Source organism: Taudactylus pleione, unplaced genomic scaffold (assembly GCF_031769625.1).
Source record: "Taudactylus pleione unplaced genomic scaffold, aTauple2 ptg000395l, whole genome shotgun sequence".
NCBI lineage: Eukaryota > Metazoa > Chordata > Amphibia > Anura > Myobatrachidae > Taudactylus > Taudactylus pleione.
Genome location: NW_028284796.1, coordinates 6,328,550 through 6,350,661, shown reverse-complemented (window position 1 = coordinate 6,350,661; position 22,112 = coordinate 6,328,550). Strand labels below are relative to the sequence as shown.

The following is a 22,112-nucleotide window of genomic DNA, read 5'->3' as shown; positions in this document are numbered from 1 at the left end:
ATCATTTTTTGGTCGGGATCAGTAAACCGAGAATTTCCAACATGGTGCATTTTCCCGATTCCCCGATGTCGGTAGAACGGGGAATTGGAGAAATACATTGCAGATGTATAGGCCCCATAACACAACACAGGCTAGATATGAATATACAGAACATTTAGGAGCCCAACAAAGATTTTGGGAGAGCCAGTACAGACATTTGTCTATACAGATCTGTACAGGACACTCAGAACAATGAAAGTCTTGAAGGTTAGGTCCAAAATAATAATTACTCCAATTGAGCACCTGTGGTATGTGTTGGAAAGCAAAGTGTGATCCGAGGTGGCTCCACCTTGAACCTTATAGGAGTTAAAAGATCTGCTAGTAAAATCCTGGAACTAGATACCACAGGGACCTTCAGAGGTCTTGTAGAGTCCATGCCTTGGTGTGTCCAAGCTATTTTGATGGCACATGGAGGAGCTACAGCATATTAGGCAGGTGGTCATAATGTTTTGGCTCATCAGTGTATATGTAGGTAACTACCACGATTAATATAAATAACATGAGCTCAGTAAAGCTTAAGTTTTGTCATGGTTCCATTGCCACTTACCAGAACATTTCAATCCAGTGTCAATTTTGCTCTAAATTACTGAGGGCGAATTTCTGCTATCACAGAGCAGAGGTGACTGACGCATTTTCCAACACTCCTGGGGTTTCCTTCCTAGGACAAAATAAAGGGCGATAATTACCGTACAAGACAAAGTATTTTGTCACTTAGGAGAGTTCATGGTTAATGAGCAAAGCCAATAGAGTCCAAATCTACACCCACAGTGGTCTATGCATTAAACACACAGTGGCACGTGCAGTCGCATTAAGTGCATGAAATGAAAAGCAAATATAAGATTGCTTGCAGGTAAATGCATTGTGCCATGCAACCAACCCACTATACGTAAGCTTGCTTTGGTACTAGTCATCATCATCTGTGTGCACTGGCACCAGTCTATTCAAGATTCAATAGATACATCTAAAAACCTGCATATTTATGCTTACCCCCACGCTGCATAACCCATGGTTGCATTGGCACAACAGCCCTGAACGCTCCATTACAGCCCAGTTATGTTCTTCACTTAAAAGTGTAAATATGATCAAACTGCATATGACCCAGCATCGCCCGTACTTGTGTAAGCTTGATGTGCAGCTGAAAACGAACAAGATACACTATGCCAGCAGGACTATGTTTAACTGAGGATGAGCTGCACATACACATTTTAAAGAACTAGATACAAGAAATTTAAATATTTCTCAAAATAGTTGTTAGTGTATTAAAAATATCATAACATTGTTATATTGTTTCCATGGTCTAACTCTAAATCAGGATTTTTGTATTACTTATAATATATACTTTTTTATGTGGATCTACTACAAACTCCTATGCGAGCTCACAGGGCTAAAGAAGCCTTTCCATGTGAATTCCAAGCACAACCAATCACAGTGGACTTCCTTGTCTGAGAGTGATGCTTGTTCTGGAGAGTGGAGGCAGCTGTAGTACTATAGCTCAGGACAACAAGGAGTGTGTGCCCTGTTCTGTATTAAGGGGTTAGGCATATGGTTAAGGCATAGTGATGAATATGTTGTTATTAAAGAGGATATGAAGCATCTAATGCTGGCCATACACTACCGTGATTTCGGGCTGATCACACGATTTTAGACGTGTCGTACGATGAATTGTGTGAAAATCGTGTAGCATTTAGGTAGGAGTACGATCTGATGCGCCCTCATGCCGCTGTTCTATCATATATTATGATCAGACGTGCAGCCCACATTATCCATCGTGATCGTATGCAGATTGTGCCGTGTTTTTGCACATGCGATGCATCGTGCGTCCGACCGCAGTCATGGGAGCTGCCGGGGAGTTCAAGGTAAAACGTATGACGAATCGCATCTTATGCTGGTCGTACTAGTGTATGGCCAGCATTAGTTATTATTTATGATGTAGATGAGACTACATAAAGCAATATGGTGGCATCTCCAACTGAATGCGATCAGCATGTCCACGGGCACAATGTCGACAGAACAGTGTTGAAATTGTTGGAATGTTGACAGCTAACATGTCGACACCTGCAAAATTTCGACATATTTGTAAATGACAAGTGAAATGCCAACAATAGGTTCATAGATAGTGTACTTACTGCCGGAAGAGCAGCATCGCTGATTATCGACATTGTTAGTATGTCGACATTTCATCAGTGTTGACATGTTTAATGTCTACATGCTGACCATGTCGACATGGTTTATGTCAATATTATGGCCATGTCAACATGATGACTCTGAACATTCTAACCATGGACAAAATATACTGAAATCTCTCCAACCTCATTTTCCTCCACACTCTTCTGACTTCTCCAGAGCTGTGACTGCAGCCTCTCCTCCCCACTGATTACCACCTCCAAAACTTCTGCCACACTGACCCAAACCTATGGAACACTCTCCCTCTTTATATCAGACCCTCAACCAACATCCATTACTTCAACCGGGATGTAGTTATGAGACCGGCGGCTGCGATGCTGCCGGTCTCAATACCGACAGCTGAATCCCGACAAGGGACTTAAGATAGCCATCGAAATAGCGACGACTATCTTAATCCCGACGCTGGAACGCCAGCCTGAATGAGGTAAGTCCAGGGCGCCCCTAGTGTTAGCCGCGGGGTGGAGTGTGTTAGGTTTAGGGAGCATTGCGGGGTTAGGAGTAGGTTTTTGAGCGGGGAGGTTAGGGTTAGGCACCCCTAGGGGGGAGGGTTAGGCACTAAGGGGGGAGAGTTAGGTTTAGGCACTAATGGGAAGGGTTAGGTTGTGGGGTGGCGAGGGTTAGGCTACAAAAAGGGAGGGCAAGTATACTTACCCGACCCGCCGGGATACCAACCATTGAATATGCCGCTGTCTGTATTCTGACAGGAGGCATCCCGACAGCCGGCATTACATACCCATTCCCTTATTCCATCTCTCGCTCTGTTTCTCTTTCTCCTTATGGCATTAGTCAACTTCTTTCTCTCCTTTGATTTTTTTCTCTTAAACTACTCTCTCATCCAACCCCCCCATGCCTGTGTGTACGGATGACTGAACAACCCATATTTCCCGGCCGCAGAAAACACAGACAATGATGTTACTACCGGTTCCTGTGCCCAGACATATTGGTCGGCCAGTAATATTTTATCACACCTGCATACACACCAAATCAGCCGCACAGTTAGAGACAGAAGGTAAGACTTTGTAAGAGGAGGGGGTGCTTGGCAGAAATTTCCCTATAGGGTATTTCTAGTAAAGTTCATCCCCTCCCCAGACTATAGCTGCAGCCTTTAGCAGATGGCGGCTGCAACCTAGAGATAGGCGGCCTGCCACCTGTCTGTTTTTGAGATGGGTAGCACAGTCCAGAGTCCCTGGTTTTGCCTCATTCCATTGGCCCACACTGCCCTCGTCCACACTCGAAGGGGTACCCTACTGTCACTACCTATCTTTTGGTAAATCAAAGTTTCTGAACTTGTCTTTTTCACCATTTTAGCATCTGGACGCAGAACTTAACCATTGGATTTAATACTTAGATCCCCCATTTTTGTGTAGTTTATAGGTGTGGGACGCCACACTGTAATTTGCAGGACATCATTTAAATAATTTTTTACCTTGGTACAACAAGGAGTTAACATTTACATAATTATTTTCAAAAAGCATACCCTCTTCTTTTTTTCTGGTCTCTTTTTATTTTCATTGAATTTTTATATTTGTTTTTAGCCCTCCCCCCCTCTGTCTACATTCCCTTTTTTTTCCTTAATAAGACATAAGTTTCTTTTCTTCTCTGATTACACTAGATGTTCGTTCACTGTACGTTTACATTAATTAATATTATATGTCAAATTCTCATATAGTAAAAATGATATATTTATTTCAAAGAATCTTGTACTCATATCATTATAACTTAGACCAAACACATCATGATACTTTTATTCTAACAGGTGCAATTTGTTACTTGTTAATATTACAGGTTGAGTCTCCCATATCCAAAATGCTTGGGACCAGGGGTATTTTGGATAACGGAATATTCCATATTTTGGAATATTTGCAAATCATAATGAAATATCTTGGGAATGGGACCCCAATATACACACACAATGCATTCATGTGTTATATACACCTTATACACACAGCCTGCAGGTCATTTTATACAATATTTTCAATACTTTTGTGGCTCAAGCAAAGTTTCTGTACAGAAATGAAATTCATTTATGTTTCATATACACCTTATATACACAGCCTGAAGGTAATTTTATACAATATTTGTAATAATGTGTGCCTTAGACAAAGTTTGTGTACATTGAACCATCAAAAATCAAAGGTTTCATTATCTTTGTCATGCCAAAATAATTCCGTATATCGGAATATTTGGATATGGGAGACTCAACCTGTATAAACAAACTTACATTTACTGTTGAGATGCGCATAAGTGCAATGTACCATTAACAGATACATTTAAGTCGCGTCTGTTCAAAATTGTGCAAATTTGTTAACGTACAGTTTATGCAACTACACTCTGGCCCTGATTCAGAGCCGGACGCTCTGACAGAGCGATCTCTCTGAATCAGGGCCGTCCCTCTTATTTTCTGGAGCGGCCTCCTGACCACCCACAGCTATAGCAAACGGCCAAAATGATGGTCGCGATGGTCAAGACCCCTATATACACATACATACACACCCGTCTGTCTGGGGTGCTGGGTGTGTTTTTATTGTCGTGTGGGGGCCAATGTGTTTCTTTTTTTGTAACCACTCTGTGCCAGTGGGGGAGGAGGGGGGGGGGGTCTTACAAGATTTTGCAATGGGCCCACCCACAAAGTTCTATTTACACCCCTGGTAAAAAATTATTAAGCAAATTAAGCCCACTGGTCATCTTTAGGTTCAGTTATGCCGTTGCGCTTGTTTGTCCACATATTTTATTACTGTAAGCCACCAGCACTAGGTTTCTTATCACATTGACAATAAACTATTTGATTTTGGACTGGATCACCAGCCCGTGGCAGCACCTAGTTTGGGAACCACCGCGCTATAGTACAGTTGAGACGACTACACAATTCAAGGAGCAGACACATTGCCCATTCTATGCTGGTCACTGCTGGCATGTAATATCCTGTCACACTGTTGCCTTATATTGCCCAGTCACACTGTTGTCCTATAATGCCCAGTCACACTGTTGCCTTATATTGCCCAGTCATAGTGTTGCCCTATAATGCCCAGTCACACTGTTGCCCTATATTGCCCAGACACAGAGTGTCTCTGGTAGTTGACCAGTTTTCTTACTTACGCTCCTACTTCTTACTTATGCTCCTACTTGGGCACCAGATCACTGTCATCCATAACAGCGCAAACGTCATTGTCCAGCACCCAGTGAGGAGGAAGTAACTGCCAGCGGCACACACTCACATAGCAGCCAGAGCGCAGCATCACGTGACCCCGCAGCGCTGCTGCTGCCCAGTGATAATATTTACTGACAGGCACTGGTTTGTCTCCTGCCCAGCAGCAGCCTACCCGAGAGCTGGCACATATGCCCTACTACCCTCTGACTTGCAAACGACTCTCTGACCTGATAACCGGAGCTCTGAGGCGACAAAGGAGACAGTACGCAGAAAGGCAGAAAATACTACATATCCCGTCATGCTTTGCAAAGTCTTTATTCAAAAACAACAAACTTTACTGCAACAATTGTTAACAAAGTATGAAAAAGCAAATATGGCTTTATATAATATATATTTTAGAGTGAGATGCGAGGCAAAGTGCCTTGTAATGGGTAGCAGCTAGTACCATGAGGCGATGCCCTACTCTCCAACATGACCCCTTCAATTAGGTACAAAATGCTCTGCTCCTGGACTTCCCACTGATGAGACAGGAGCTGAGGATTTTGTACCTAATGAAACAAGTCATGTTGGACTGAGGGTATGCGATGCCACTACAGTTGAAGAGCCATAGCTTGTCCTTTGCACCATTACTTGGTTCTAGTATGATATTATGATAAACTGAAGCATCTTACTGTCTTAAAATAAGTTTTCCCAAAACTAGGTGCACATAAGTAAAATATACACTAATAAGAACGTTGTGTCTGTCTGTTTGTTCCAAGTAGGAGCAAGAACTACTAAACTGATTTTCATGAAAACTGCATCATTTTGTAGTGAAAACTCCTAGAAATAACCTGCACTTTGTGTTATCTCAATCTGTCAAGGTAAAGATGAGCAATAGCAAAAACAAAATGTATTTACATCATCAATGTAAGAGATAGGTGTGGCCCCATGCATGCACACAGTAAGGGGGTGGGGGGGAGGTGGCTTTGGGCCCGCGGTCACTTGAATAGGATAGACTACTTAGAAGTCTGTGCACAGGGCACACAGTGACATTGGTGTGAGTGCTGCTGCCACCAGTCTGTATTGGTCACGTGGGCCACTCCAACAACAGGGCCCTTATGCAAAGCAATTCAACTGGAGCACCTCAAATAAAAAAAAGTTGTCCAAAGCGATTTCATCGTGGGCGAATTCGCAGGCAACAGCTAGTAGAGAATAAACACTATACATGTTACACTTTGTTTGCTGTACCCACCAGGGTCCCCATTTGCCCTGACAGTCCATGCAGTGCTCCAATCTCCTGTTTCAACCTGAGCCATTCTCACACGAGTGTTAAGGCACACATCCACTAGACTATTAAATTGAATGATAACGTGATCGTTCGATAATCGTTTGAACATCATTTCAAAATCGTTGGTCCTTTAGACATCTATCTTCGTACAAATACGATATCATCGGGTTCAACATGTTTGCAGATGATTGATGTGCCTTCACTGAATGACTGCTCGTTCAGTGTAGGCACATCACAGACAAACGACTGCACCATTACAATGTCGTAATCGTGCAGTCTTTTGCCTGTCGTCTAGTGGATGTGTGCCTTTAGAAACACAAGTGACTTTGCAGGCCTAAGTCTCATGTAATTCCAAAGTTCACGGAGTTGAGCAATTTTCTGCTACTGCATTGCGCGGTTGCTATTGAGATGCACAGTACAGGTATTAGAAATATGTAGGAAATGTGCTGGGCGGGTTACTAGGAGGTGGCTATTCAGACGCATGGAGATTGCATGTCTTATGAGCGTGTTATGGGAGTGTCCCTGAAGTGGAGGCCATGCTCTGCACCTAATCTGCGCCTATCATAGGGCTGATGCAAGTTTCTATGATGTGACCAATGGCGGCGTCTAAAGACACACCAAGTGGTATTGCAGCGTCTGAATACACTCAACGTGGGCATCTCAGTCCTTGCACATTCAGACGCAGCTTGTACTCCAGGATATGGGCTGATACTACTGTTAGCATATAGTGGCAGATGTGACTACAGCAAAAGACGCTAAAGTGGTCGCAGTAGCGAGCAACTCTAATTAGCCCATGCATGTCAAACACAATTGCATTTAATATGTTGTGATTAACTGGTCTTGCCCTTGTGGCGCACACTACATTGATACCAAGTAAATAGAATAGGCAGCAACAAAAATAGACCACTGCTGAAAACACTCCTACCAGAGTATTGTAAAAGCATGATCTTTGTTGGGAAAGGGTAATGGGGTTTTACACTGTTGAATTTTCTGATAATTGTATCATCATGGCTCTGCCCCCCACAACGTGATACAGTGATTCACAGCATTGTACCAAGGTGGGAGGGGTCATTCTGGGGTAAATCACCCCTGTACTTGCCACTTGATCTACAGTATCCTCTGGCATCACCCAAAGGGGAGGTCCCTAAAGTTGCCAAGTATGATTATATGCTAGTTGGCAACTTAAGTGAAAATGGGATTGATATAAACAAATACTCTACCACAGGCTTTCTCAACTTGTTTCTTAACCAGGGGCGCCACAACATTTTCAGGTTGGGGGTGCAAGAAATATTTTAATTTTGGCACCCCATAATCAATGAATGTCGCCCCCTCTCGGGCAGCTGGAGTAACCCACCACACCACCTACCTGATGACAGGGATCAGTAAGCCTGTGGGGTCTTTGCTTTTATTGATTTGGCCTCTGTATACGGACATCACTGCTCTCTACCCGTCTCATCATTCACAAACACAACAGTGACACAGCGCTACCGTGCAGCTCTGGGAACACATGCAGCCAGTAGCGCGTCTCTGTTCAGGCAAGTTATCAACCAGCGCCAGGAGAGGAGGAGAATGGTTACCCATGTGCTTCCAGGTGTTGTCGTTTGGCGTAGGCTTAGGAGCTTAGCGCTATGGTTCACAGAGCCTATAGGACTACAGATACCATCATGCAATGCAAAGCCGGCTGGTTTCCTAACTTTATCAAACTGGACAAATGAATTAAAGGCAGACTAATAATAAAACCTGTGTGTTATGTCCGTCCCTGCATTGATGCCCCGTGGCCCAGAGCATTGACTGGTGTCTCTGTCAAATGTTGGGAAGGGGGGGTGAGCCGACACCTAGAGGCCCCCTCCCGTTCCAGCGCCTGTTCTTAACCATTTCATATCTAAATAGTTTCACTCTTTAATAACCAGAAAATTTGTGATTGCAAGTAATGGTTTTTTTTTTTTAAAGTTTTCATTAAACAGCAAAGAAAAGTATAAAAATACAAAGTGGATATGAAAAATACAAATGGCTGCAAAGCAAAGGACAATTTACAAAAAATATCCGTGAGTTAAAAAAAAGAATATCAATGTGAGAATTCAAAAATAAGTATATGTCCAATAAAATAGGAAGATCAGCTCGACACAGTGGGCCTGATTCAGAGTTGTACGCAAACTCGATGGTTTATGTACAACTCCAATGTTTGGCGATTTGTACTGTGCAAGTGCAGATCTGTGTCTGCGAAAATGATTGCAGTGCCCCCTAAAGCTGGGTACACACTGGAGCAATATTGGGCTGATTTGCCATTTCGGAACGACAAATTTCCTTTATCTCTCAACGTATACACTCAATATACGGGTGCCCGCAGTTGCTAGCGACGTCGTCAGGTGTGGCATGCTGCACATCAAACCTGACTATTGCATGTGACCTAATGTATGTTAATGAAGGACGGAAAGATTGCCGGTCATCTCAGGGTGTACCCAGCTTTTGCCACAGCATGATTGACATGCTGTGAGTTTTTGGGGGAGAGGAAGGGGCAGTGACATGGAATGTCCCAGGAAAGGCGTGTCGGAACCGGTTTTTGGGCGTGCCAAAGCCAGTGGGTGTGTCCTTGGAAGCAGCTTCACTTACCCTGGCAGCTTTACCAGTTGATCCGATGGCTTCGTCTCCGGATGCAACATCAAATCAGAGAAGCCAGCAGTGGTTCTCTTATAACTTAAGACACCTCCTGCGGCTTGTAGCACAGTTGCTGCATACAACTCTGCATCAGGCCCAATATCCACTGGTAGAATAAACAGTTAAGATTCCTATTTCCAACGCGTTATGCATTCGGCCAATGGTGCGTACTGTCCATGTGTTAGCATGCATAAATTAGCCATTGCGACGGTATACACAGCTTGAGCACTCACTGCTTGCGACGAGACTTGCAATTTCTGAAACAGGTCAGTGCTATTTTAATTGTGCGTGAGGGTCCGATGTTACCGATGTGTACGCAGGACTGCGTGGTAATATGATGTGAGAAATCGGTAGTGGTGGTCTCTATGCTGGCTGAGCGGTTGCAAACATTAGCATATTTTCGCAGCAGAGCTGCGTGCGATTACGCAGCCGCGATCGCAATAGCGACCTGTGCTGAATCAGGCCATAGAGCAATGTAGAAAGCAGTAGTTGTTCAGTCTGATGAGGAAATTGCAGAGTCCACTGGGTCATAACAAATTTCTTTTACCCTCATGAAAAGAAACGTACAGTAGACTATAGAAATAAAAAATGTCTTTAAGGCCCCCATACATCAGCAATTGATTGCAGCAATCGTGCAATTTGCAATCGATTGTGTATAAAAATCTTTCCTTTTTTCAATCGATTGCAGAATTGCTTAATCGATTGAAAAAGGGAAAGATTGTTATACACAATCGATTGCAAATTGCACGATTAGTGCAATCAATTGCTGATGTTTGGGGGCCTTTAGGTACCACTTGTGTACCCTGCAGTATAGTATCCAGTTGATTAGAGGTATCATAGAGAGACAAAAAAGTAAGGACTTTGGGCCTGATTCAGAGCCACTCGTAAGCGGTAGCTCGTTCGTTCTGAGCGATGTTTGCCCAACTGCGCATGCGTACGGATCGTTATACGCATGCGCGAACCAGTCAGTACGGCCGAAATTCATGTGCTCGCAAAATAGCGAATGCCTGCTAATTTGAGTGACAGAAAGAGGCGTATGTGGGTGGTAACAGGGGAAGGTGCTTGAAAACGGGGAGTGGAGATCCGATCGCAGGCGTGCTTAAAGGTCAAAACGGGCGTTTTATGGGTGTGCATATTTAAAACAGCAGCGTCATTGACCACGTCACTGGGTTATTTTATAGCCAGAACTGCTCGCAAAATTGTGGTAGCAAAAACCAACCACAAGAATAGCGAGCAGTTCATACCCTGTTCGATGTACTCGATTAATCTAATAAATAGCGGACATGACGTAGGATGCGAGCGGCCAGGGGGCGTAGTTTCCCAAAAAACGACCGCAAGTTTTGTACGCTCGTTCAGACCTAGAGGCGTGAACAGACCGCAAACAGCGAACGGTTCATTTGAATAGCCACCCCTATTTTCTGGACGAGCGAGCGCTAATTGCGTCCGGCTCTGAATCAGGCCCTTTGTGGCTATAGTGCTATGCTTGCAAAAACGTCAAATTATGACTGGTGAGGAAGGTAAACTTAGGCCCTGTTTCAGCAAGGAACACACGCTAGCAGGCGCACACCAGGGCCGTTTCTAGGGGCGGGTGACCCGTGCAATCGCACGGGGCGCTCCACCCTATCAATGATCACAAAATACGCGCCGCGCTGTCAGAGTCCAATCGCCGCCTCCCTACTGTACTCATGGGTGTCACATGACGGGATGCCGTTCTACCCGCTCGGCGCTCACATCAGCCGCACTGACACTCCGTGCGCCGGCTGAGAGTGAGACCTCCGTCCTTCACTCCCCCAGGGTGTCATGTGGCAGGACTCCTGAAGGAGGTCCCGCTTCTCTGCCCTCTATGCCTCCGTATGCCGCTTGAGACTCCCGTCTCAGCCCTCTGCTCTCACAGTCACGTAGGGGCCCTGGCTGTCCACTCCCATCTGCCGCACTCCGGACTGGGGCAAGCATGTGCTGCAGCTTCACAAGGTAACTGCACCTCCGCGAAGGGGGGAGGGGGTGCAGGCTGCAGCATGTTTGCGCAATATCACTTGGGGGGGGTGCAGGCTGCAGCATGTGTGCGCAATATTACTTGGGGGGGGTGCAGGCTGCAGCATGTGTGCGCAATATCAGTTGGGGGGGTGCAGGCTGCAGCATGTGTGTGTAATATCACTTGGGGGGGTGCAGGCTGCAGCATGTGTGTGTAATATCACTTGGGGGTGTGTGCAGGCTGTAGCATGTGTGCACAATATCAGTTGGGGGGGTGCAGGCTGCAGCATGTGTGCGCAATATCACTTTGGGGTGTGCAGGCTGCAGCATGTGTGCGCAATATCAGTTGGGGGGGTTGCAGGCTGCAGCATGTGTGTGTAATGTCACTTGGGGGGGTGCAGGCTGCAGCATGTGTGCGCAATATCAGTTGGGGGGTGCAGGCTGCAGCATGTGTGTGTAATATCACTTGGGGGGGTGCAGGCTGCAGCATGTGTGCGCAATATCAGTTGGGGGGGTGCAGGCTGCAGCATGTGTGTGTAATATCACTTTGGGGTGTGCAGGCTGCAGCATGTGTGTGTAATATCGGTATAGTCTGTGGGCTCTGCATAAGAGGCATAAATACAGGAATAAGGGGCACAAATGCAGGGGACACTTCATATGGGGACAACTACAGGGGGCACTGCATAATTGGCACTTTTGCTGAGAGCCAGTGGGAGGGAAGCCTAAGACCTGTCGGGATGGAATGGCAAGGGAGGGGGCTGGAATGAAGTGTGTATTATGTGAATCTTGTTTTTTCAATGTGTTTTATGTGGTTCTGGATTTAATAATGTATTTGAGGTGGATGTGATTTTAAAACATAGTTTATGTGCCTCTGGCTTTTCTAATATATTTTATGTGGAAGTGGTTTGTTGTAGTGTAATCCTGCAGTGGCTTTTTCAGTGTATTTTATGTGGACCTGGCTTATTTCAGTGTATTTTATGTGGACCTGGCTTATTTCAGTGTATTTTATGTGGATCTGGCTTGTATCTTCAATGTGCTGGGCTCGACCCCCAACCTGACTAAAAATGGGTGTGATACAAGGTCATACTTCTGCAAATGTCACACCAAAGGCATGCACATACAAGTGCGGCGTGGGCTTGTGACAGCTAGGCCACAACCCAATGTTTGAGCGCGCGACATCGTCGCGGGCATGCTGTCTGTCTTTGATTTAACTACATATATTTTTCAGCGCTTTGCCTCTGACAGGTTAGCCACCCCTGAGCTCAGTAGTCACAGCGGCTGACATTCTGTGGTCTTTCGAGACCACGCTCCCTTACTGTGGTACCACACCCCCTTACAATGAGGCCACGCCCACTCCACAATATTACTGCTTCTTGAAGGAGGGGGGGGGGCGCATTTTGACTGCTCGCACTGGGAGCCTCAGACCCTAGAAACTGCTCTGGTGCACGCACCCAGCTTCTGCGAGAATATGCTAATCAATGCAAACGCACGGAGACCACAACACAAGATGCAGACGCCCAGCCCCATATTAAACCGCCCATCTCCCTTTACTCAAAGCCTGATCAGTACGCAAGTTAGCGTAAACATCGGTAACATCGAGAATCATTGATCACATTTGCATAATAGTGGTTGACCAAACCACGCGCAGGATCTTGGCAACTTCCTGTGTGCACGGAGTCTCATCACTGCGTCCGTCGCCGCACTGGCTTAACTATGGACGCCCCTAAAATGGCGTCCCAACTCACAGGCACGCCTGCGTTCGCACAACCACCCCCCGTCACCACCCACTAACGGCACTTCCTGTCAATCAATATCAGAAGGGGTCTTCGTGCACGCTGCGTGTAGTCTGCGTACGCTTACCACATCGCACCAGGTAGTTTGCACACGCGCAGTGCGATGCATACGCATGCTCAGTACAGAAACATCGGCCAAGTGCATGCGTTCTCTCCTGTGCATTGCTTGCTGAATCAGGCCCTTAGTTCTCTCCCCATATCACTATGGAATTGGGCGAAGTACAGGAGGATGGATACAGCTTGTCTGGGAGGTATTCACAAAATTTGAATGTTTCTGCACTTGTTGGGAATGAGGCAATTATATTGTTTTGAATGTCAAAACAGATAAGTTTATTTATTTTAGTTTTTAGCAACCTGTTATACTTTTTCTATTTTGTAGGCATTATTTTCAGAAAAATTAGTTAAATAAGAAAAATGCACATTTCCATAGTTTTTCCCTTAGTCACTTTCACACAATGGCCCTCATTCAGACCCGGACGCAAGTGGGCGTTCGTACGTTCGGCGTACGTACAAAAATATGTAAATTCAAGCACTCGCTCGTATTTTCGTACGCAGCTAAACATCCTCCCCAAACTCTACCGACCCCTCCTCTAACTAACGAGCGTGCCAAATAGCGAGCGTACATCCCCAAAGTGGCTTGAAGGGAACGCACGCACAAGTACAAACCGGAAGTGGGACTGTCAGATTCCGATTACCTGCTCCTTTATTCTGCCTACCTCCCTCAATCGTATCATGCCAATCAATATATCAATTAGCTTAATTGTTTTTTTTTTTTTTTTGTCAATGCAATAAACTTTAATCTTGTCCGTGTTTGTGTTTACCCGCAGAATACGTACGGCTTAAACATTCGCTTTTCTTTGTCAAAATACATGTTAGAGGCAATTAAACATTTGTTTTATTTGTTTTTAACCACGCATATTTTCCTGGGTTCATTTCTTTATTTAAATTTGCTTACGCATGTCACTGCATCAAGCCTATCATAACTCTCAAGAGATTTGTGGCCCTGTCGAACACATGACTCATACACTAACCAATAGAATTGGTCTTGTTAATTACCCAAATACATTAGTCAATCAAATTTATTTTCGTGTCTTTATTAAAAATGATTTTTAACAAATACACCATTGCCATCATGAGAGCCTCGGCATTCACCAGGCGCGAGCTGCTGGTGTTAACTGAGGTGATGGATAGGCGGATCACCAGCCAGCCACCACCCATCACAAATAGAGAAAAGCGTTCAGCATATGCGGAGGTACGTGGCCGCCTGCGTTCCTTCGGCTCACGCCGCCAGTTCGGGCAGCTGGAGCGCAGGTGGTCCGACCTGCAACGGCGGACGCCCCGCTTGCTGGCATGCTTTCGCATGCAGATCGCGGAAAGTAAGTTTTTGGGACTGTGGTTTTCATGTTTATCTTTGTGGCCCTAACTGCGTGTGCATGTTTTCATGTATGTCCTATTTATTCATTGTACTCATATCTGCATGGCCATGTTTTCATCTATGTCCTATTTATTCATTGTACTCATATCTGCATGGCCATGTTTTCATGTATGTCCTATTTATTCATTGTACTCATATCTGCATGGCCATGTTTTCATGTATGTCCTATTTATTCATTGTACTCATATCTGCATGGCCATGTTTTCATGTATGTCCTATTTAGTCATTGTACTCATATCTGCATGGCCATGTTTTCATGTATGTCCTATTTAGTCATTGTACTCATATCTGCATGGCCATGTTTTCATGTATGTCCTATTTATTCATTGTACTCATATCTGCATGTCCATGTTTTCATGTATGTCCTATTTAGTCATTGTACTCATATCTGCATGGCCATGTTTTCATGTATGTCCTATTTAGTCATTGTACTCATATCTGCATGGCCATGTTTTCATGTATGTCCTATTTAGTCATTGTACTCATATCTGCATGGCCATGTTTACATATTTGTGTTGTCAAAAATTAGTGTTTAACTAGGTTTTGGTTGAAACTAACCACAATTTGTTTCACATCTTTTAGGGGCAGAGCGAAGACTACGGCGTCATCGGCGTCAAAGACGGCGCTCTCGCCCACTCTCCCCAACCCCAAGCCAAACCTCCACACCCCCAAATTCCCGTTTTTCCCCCTCCTCCCCAGCCTGCACAGACCCTGTGGAGGATGTTTCGGGGCTCCTTCCCCTCCATCCCAATTCCCCCTCTCCTCCAACCACCCCTCTTGTAACTACCCCCTCCCCTGAATCCCAAATCACCCCGCCAACCTCGTTGGGGAATGGAGGCACCTCCGAGGAGGACGAGGGAGTGGCTTCTGGAGCTGCCGTTAGTTTGAAAGGTATGGGTTTTTTTTAGTTTAGTTTTTGGCAAAAACTGTTTGCATGTAATCATGTGTCTGTGCCTTTTTTTGTGTTGTTTTGGAGAATGTGTTGGAGTTTTCGGTTTGTCTTTACCTGTTACTGCTGATTTCACAATACACATATCACACCTGTCTGAATCTGATTTTTGGAATTTTAATTTTTGGGGGGAACATTTTTGGTTAGCTTGGTTTGGCTTGTTTTTTAATGTGGTTTCATTATTGATGTATTAATCCCCACACTTTTCTAACCCACAGAGGAACAGAGGCGTATGGCGGAATTAGCCGGATGTGTGGGGCGGATGCGTGCCCACGTCATCGGGCTGCTGGTGGTCCTTGACCATATGTCGGTCGTCCTTCGGAACTAGTTTTAGGTTGTTTTTGTACAAAAGTTTAATAAATAAAAAATTTTAACTTAACGTTCTGTCTCATTCCTTGTTTCCAAATCAGAGATTGTTTACACTGACATAAGTAGACTCTTCCAGCAAGGATTTGCAATTATTGTCACTAAGATAGTGTGTTGTATTTTTTATGAAAACAGGCACAACAAACACCTAACACTAACAATCTGATTGGCCTTTTTTGGTGTTGTACAAATTACATATTACTACATTTTCCAGGTTCCTATTTGGGGGGCAACCTGCTTAGGCCGATATTACGAAGCCAACTGATTGTACAGGATTCCTTTGGGTGTTGGTTTGGATCCCGAAAACATCTTACATTTTAGCTCAACTTGCGTCATTACAGGCTTACCCCTTTGGCAAATTTAACGTGGGTGAACCTGGTTACACTTGCTTGTAATGGGCAAAAAAAGGTACAAAATTACACTCTCAAAACATTTATTCACAACATAACTAAAATAACAAAGTGTTCACTCACAAACAATACACACAGTGTTAATCATAAATACAACCCATACAACAACCTTTTAAAATTAAAAAAAAAAATCAAGAACTGGTTGACGAAGGACCATGCCAACATGATTCCACAAATGTGGCGTTGCAATATGGGTTCCATAATATATTTCCAAAGTGTCCCCATGAAGGTTTTTTTAGGGTAGCAGGAAGTAGTCATCGTTGGAGTCCCAAAGATTATGAAAACAAACAGAAGATGGAGAACAAAACACAAAATAATTAGATGTTCTCAAACAATCCTTACCACATTGTGTCTAAACATTGTTGTGTTGCCAATAATTACCTAAAATATCTGGCCACCACATCATCGCGTATGGCCCCCCCACATACTGACCTCCGACCAACCTCGGGGGGGCCATCCTCAGGTAAGGCATCCTCTGGCTGCATTGGGACACCACTCCTTATGGCGATGTTGTGAAATATCCCACACAGGACCACAATTTTAGAAACCATATCTGGCAAATACATGAGCTCGCCACCAGAGCGGTGGAGGCATCTGAATCGGCCTTTTAAAAGGCCGATACAGCGCTCCACCACTTGCCTGGTGGCTGTAAGTGTGGCATTAAAATTACTTTGTGGCCCTGGTGTGGGAGCCAAATAAGGAGTGAGCAGCCAGGGCGTGCAAGGGTAGCCACTGTCTCCTGTGAAAAAGAAGTGACAACATCAGGATCACTGTGTATCAAGCTTAACATTGTTATGTACTAAAGGTCTCCACTTACCCAGAAGCCACGCATCACCAGCTTGGAGGTTGTTTAATTTTTGCCATATCCCTGATTGCCAGATGACGAATGCGTCATGTGCACTTCCTGGTAATTTTGCATTCGGGGACAGGATCTGGAGGGAGGCATCACATGCCACCATTACATTCAGGGAGTGATAGTGTTTACGGTTGCGAAATATGGCCTCCAGCCGTGCTGGAGGCTGAAGTGGTATGTGAGTACCATCCACAACCCCTATGATGTGTGGGAAGCCAGCTATTTGGTAAAAATTGGCCTTGGCCACACTAAGGGCACCCATATCCAAAGGCATTTGAATAAAATGATGGAGGTGCTTGAAAAGGGCCTCCATCACTGCCCTCAGGATCCGGGAAAAGGAGGATTGGGAGATGCCCGCCACTATTCCCACCGTTGTTTGAAACGATCCTGAGGCACAGAAATGTAACACCGCCATAAATTGCATAAGTGGTGGTATTGCTGTAGGACTGTCAATTTGCCGCTCAAGATCACTCTCTATTAATGAGAGAGTGTCTATGATGATTTTGGGAGGAAGACGGTAGCGTCTTAACACCTCATCATCGGGCATTCCAAAAAGGGTGACACGTGTTCGATATATCTGGGGCCTTGCACGCCTACGATGCCTACGCCTGGGATGAGATTGAGGTTGGTCGGCTTCCGGGAGCATGGCCAGAACAATCCGACCAAGATCAACCTGAAATGGCAAGATTTGAATGTAAGGCTTTTTTCCACCAAAAAAAAAAGATTTTTACTTAGCTTGATGATACAATCCATTGATGCTTACATGCCGGGGTATTGTCATGATTGGGCCAAACTCTAATTAATCACAATATAAAAATGCAACAATTTAGGGTGGGCATTTAGGAATCTAAATTGGGTGCAAGACAAAACATAAAAGGGGAGAAACACACATTTGGCCAAATAGCAAAACGTCAGTGCGCAGACTACCTCAAATTGGGCCAAAATGTAATCAACAAATGCTAAAGGGAAAACACAACCAATTTAACGGGTCTAAATAAGCATTTACAAATGCGCTAATTAGTTCGCAAATACCAGTCACAATAGAAACAGTTAAAAATGCGCTAATTAGTTTGCAAATACCAGTCACAATAGAAACAGTTAAAAATGCGCTAATTAGTTCGCAAATACCAGTCACAATAGAAACAGTTAAAAATGCGCTAATTAGATTGCAAATACCAGTCACAATAGAAACAGTTAAAAATGCGCTAATTAGTTCGCAAATACCAGTCACAATAGAAACAGTTAAAAATGCACTAATTAGTTCGCAAATACCAGTCACAATAGAAACAGTTAAAAATGCACTAATTAGTTCGCAAATACCAGTCACAATAGAAACTGTTAAAAATGCGCTAATTAGTTCGCAAATACCAGTCACAATAGAAACAGTTAAAAATGCGCTAATTAGTTCGCAAATACAAGTCCAAAAATATGCAGATAGAAAAACACGATTTATTTGAAACATTTCTGACTAATAAAAACAAAGGTTAAAAGTGTAAGGTCAAACAAAGTTGCGTAAATACAAACATGAACATTTAATAACCAAGTGAAAAAAAAAATGTACCAATAGATAATATATAAGTCTCCGGATCAAAAGGTCGTTGGGGCAGAGCCAAAAAAAACCTAACAAAGGGGAAATTTGGAAAAATTAACGAGGCAAAATTCAGGAAAAGAAGGACACACAAATTGATCAAAAGTTAGACGGCCAAAAACTTACCAAATAAATACACGCCAAAAAAAAATCCACCTGAAAAAATGCGAACAGCAAAAAAAAAAAGAAAAAGACCAAACAAAAACAACTCCCACCAACGCCAAATCCAAAACCCACCAACAATCAACTCCGACCAACGTAACCTCCAACAATCAACAAATGCCACCTCGACTCGAGACGCCCCAAACCATAAATAGTGTTTAGTTTCCCGTACAAATTAAGGAGGGATCATAGGAACGCACAATCAATGATGCAGCCGAAATATAAGGACGCATGTATAAATACGTCACGAGCCAACAAAAAAGTTCTGGTGTATTTCTTGTTTGGAGATAAGACATGGCTACAGACCAGGGAAACAATGGGCAACAGTCTGGCGGTAAGTATTTCAGGCATTTGTAAACAATGATTAATTTGAAACATAATATAGTGCAAGTTGTGAAGCTTACAATTCTCAACATTTAAACAAATAGGTGAGGAGGATGACATGGAAGAGGCTGCTGGGCCCAGTATTCCGGCCAAAGCTGGCAAAAAGAAAAGGCAGCCACAATTCACAAGAAAGGAGATGGAGGTTTTGGTTCAGAAGTGTGTGGACATCCTGCCACAGGCAGACAGGAATATGAGTGCAAGCCAGAAGTGGAGAATGTGGGAGGAGGTAGCCGTTGCTGTCAATAGGGTGGGTGATTATGTCCGTCTAGCCCGGGATGTCAAACGGCGGTAAGTAAAAACTTGACCCCCCTAAAACCAAAAAAAAACAAAACAGGAATAATGGTTACTTTTTCACCCACAGATGGCAAGACTTCAAATATCGCCTGAAAAAAAAAATGGCGGACAGGGCTAGGCATGCAAGGGGGACAGGTGGGGGTCCCACCCCTGTGTCATTGGAGTTGAATGATTTGGAAGAGCTGGCACAGGGGTGTGTGCAGGCTGTGGAGGTGTTTGGCGTGTCGAACATGGATACGGACATGCCAGACTTTGCGGCTCCTCATGTTGTCCCAGGTAAATATTGTGATGTAACCAACTCTGAAAAGTTATTGTGCCAATATGTAGATTCTAATGTGACTCTTTTCTCATTTTTCACACAGAGACACAGGCGGATGAGTCTGCTCCAGAGGGGAGCCTTGGCCGCAGAATTTCTGCTGGCTCTGCAGGGGAGGAACCAGTACATCCGGCTGAGGACCCTGCAGAAGCCAGTCCAGGGCAATCCCCCTCGCAGGCAGTGTCCCTCCTCATAGAACTCAATTTTAAATCGGATTTCCATACGGAGATTCTGCAGAGGATGGACACCAGTCTGGTACGGGTGGCTGAGGCCCTGGAGCAAAATGCTGTGGCCAACGTGACCATTGGTCAGGCCCTGGCGGAAAATACCAGGGCCAACATCCGCATCGCCAATGCCCTGGAGCAGCTCGTTCGCCAGCACATGGTGGAGCCGACCTCCCTTCCTGCCGGAACATCAGGATCCTCCACCTCTGGCACAACATCAGCCAATCCTCCAAATGTGTCTAGCCCTGTGTCTAGTCCAGAGGCCACAACATCTGCCTCTGGACAGGCCAGCCCGATGACATCCCGGACCCGGTCTGGCACCCACCCTCCCCCAGTCAAACGGGGGAAAAAACGTTGACAGCACTGGCTACTTTTCCCACACTCCTTCTGTGCTTGCCCCATATTCCTTTCTGGCCAAAACTTCCCTCTCCTTTCTTGTGAATTGTTTTTAATTTTTGGTTTTGTTTCCTTACCTTTTATGTTTGGCCAAATTATAAATTTTATTGGAATAACACTGCCAAAAAAGTTTGGGCCAAAAATGGGCCAGAAAATGTTTATATTTTTTAATAAATTTTGAAAAAATGTTCGACATTGTATTCTGACATTATTTTCTAAATGGTTTACAGTTAATCCTGGCCCACAAGGCAAAAATGACCGCCCAAAAAACAAAAAAAAAAATGAAAAATTAAGGGCTCTTTAAGGAACACTTTAAAAATTACATAAGGATGCAAATTCTCCTGACCAAAGCAAAATGGTAAAAATACACACAAACATGATGACATTATTGTTACAATAGCACAAATACAAAATACCATCCAAAAAAAACATACCTACAAATGTACGCTAATTGATTGTGTAATCCAGAAATTAGCAGCTATGATTTCCACCTGCGTACGGTTTTGTGCTAACCAAAAAAACTCTTTTCAAAACACATTACAAGCTGGTTTTCAATTCAACATTGATTGTTTTTCTGACAAGCCGTGATTAATTGATGAAACATCGTGGAGGCCCGGGACGGAGGAGAAGGCCATCGCCAATGTGGTCGAGTAATCCAGACCCCAAGCTGTGCGAGCAGTTTGAACGGAAAGAGGATCATCCAGTGACGTATGACTTGGTACGAACACATTTGACGTTCGCATCAGATAATGTATGTACGCCCCAAAAACGCCTCGCCACGCCCGCGTTTTTCCATCTCCACCCCCGTCAACGCCCAAAAACGCCCTGTTCTGTCAATCACATTTGACATGTCACTTCCTGTTCGCAATTTGACGAACGAGACAAAAAAAGCTTGCAATCTGCCGTACGCACATGCGCAGTGTTACACCGACGCATGCGCGGTTTCCCAACATCGGAACGCAATGAGCGTATTGCTGTTAACGAGCGGCTCTGAATGAGGGCCTATGACCCTTATTCAATTAGTTTCGCACCCGCGATACTTTTTCTCATGCCGTACTTTTCGCTGACATCGCATATTTTAGCTGCGGAAACTTATCGTGCGCACCCCTGCTATTCGCCGTATTCAATTCCAAAAGACACAAAAACGCAACCCTGCGAATGCAAACCAGCCGAAAAGTGCTGCCAGAATTGGGGAAATCAGCCTGACACCCCCTAAAAGATGCACTAACATTGGGGATCAATGTACATGCCCCTGAATAGCCCTAATAAAGCTATTTGGGGTACTTAAGGTGTGTCAATTTCTTCTAATTAGCGTCTTTGCACAAGTGGTTAAGAATAGCATTAAGCAGTTTTTTGGGGTGAAAATAAGTAGTCCTGTCAAATTTGGGGTGCTTGAAAATGGGTACAAGTATAGGTTAAAGTCGCTAAAGTAAAGTTTTAAAAAACGCACCTGAAGAAAGCACCTGCAATCCAAAAAACAACTCACTCATACGTGCAGACCCCCCCAAAAGTTTATTTCGCTAGTTTTTAAGTTTTGTACCTCCACTTTGCACCCCCCCCCCTTTTTCAAAGTGCTTTTTTGGGGTGTTCCTCAAATTTTTTTAGGTTTTTTTTTACGCAGTTATCCTTTGAGGGCCTGTCCCAAGGGTGCTGAGTGGTTTCCCCACCTTTACACCCC

At 44.4% G+C, this 22,112-nt stretch overlaps 1 protein-coding gene across 2 annotated transcripts in view; it reads right to left on the bottom strand.

Moving 5' to 3' along the window:
- The window catches only part of RHBDD1 (rhomboid domain containing 1), a 136,664-nt gene extending 131,150 nt beyond the window's left edge, over positions 1 to 5,514 (bottom strand). The window contains exons 1-2 of one of the 2 annotated variants that reach the window (XR_015869736.1): positions 5,320 to 5,514; positions 587 to 697 (exon numbers count right to left, since the gene is read on the bottom strand). The gene's annotated coding sequence lies outside the window, so the exon portion shown is untranslated. The remainder of the gene's footprint in view (positions 1 to 586; positions 698 to 5,319) is intronic. The other variant, XM_088446283.1, reaches the window with a different exon arrangement.
- Between the last annotated feature and the right edge of the window lie 16,598 nt (positions 5,515 to 22,112).